This window comes from Nematolebias whitei, chromosome 21 (assembly GCF_014905685.2).
Source record: "Nematolebias whitei isolate Nwh7 chromosome 21, NemWhi1, whole genome shotgun sequence".
Lineage (NCBI taxonomy): Eukaryota > Metazoa > Chordata > Actinopteri > Cyprinodontiformes > Rivulidae > Nematolebias > Nematolebias whitei.
Window position 1 is genome coordinate 33,615,995 of NC_056518.1, and position 258 is coordinate 33,616,252.

Below are 258 nucleotides of genomic sequence, written 5' to 3' on the forward strand. Positions count from 1 at the left end.
AAGAACGAGACGTGAAAGAACGAGACGTGAAAGAACGAGACGTGAAAAGACGAGACGTGAAAAGACGAGACGTGAAAGAACGAGGCGTGAAAGAACGAGGCGTGAAAGAACGAGACGTGAAAGAACGAGACGTGAAAGAACGAGACGTGAAAGGACGAGATGTGAAAGGACGAGATGTGAAAATACGAGACGTGAAAGGGCGAGACGTGAAAGGACGAGACGTGAAAGAACGAGACGTGAAAGGACGAGACGTGAAAG

General features: G+C 48.4%; 1 protein-coding gene across 1 annotated transcript in view; it reads left to right on the forward strand.

Moving 5' to 3' along the window:
* LOC119427258 (otoferlin) overlaps positions 1-258 on the forward strand; it is a 34,979-nt gene that overhangs the window by 34,184 nt on the left and 537 nt on the right. The gene's annotated exons all lie outside the window — the stretch shown is intronic.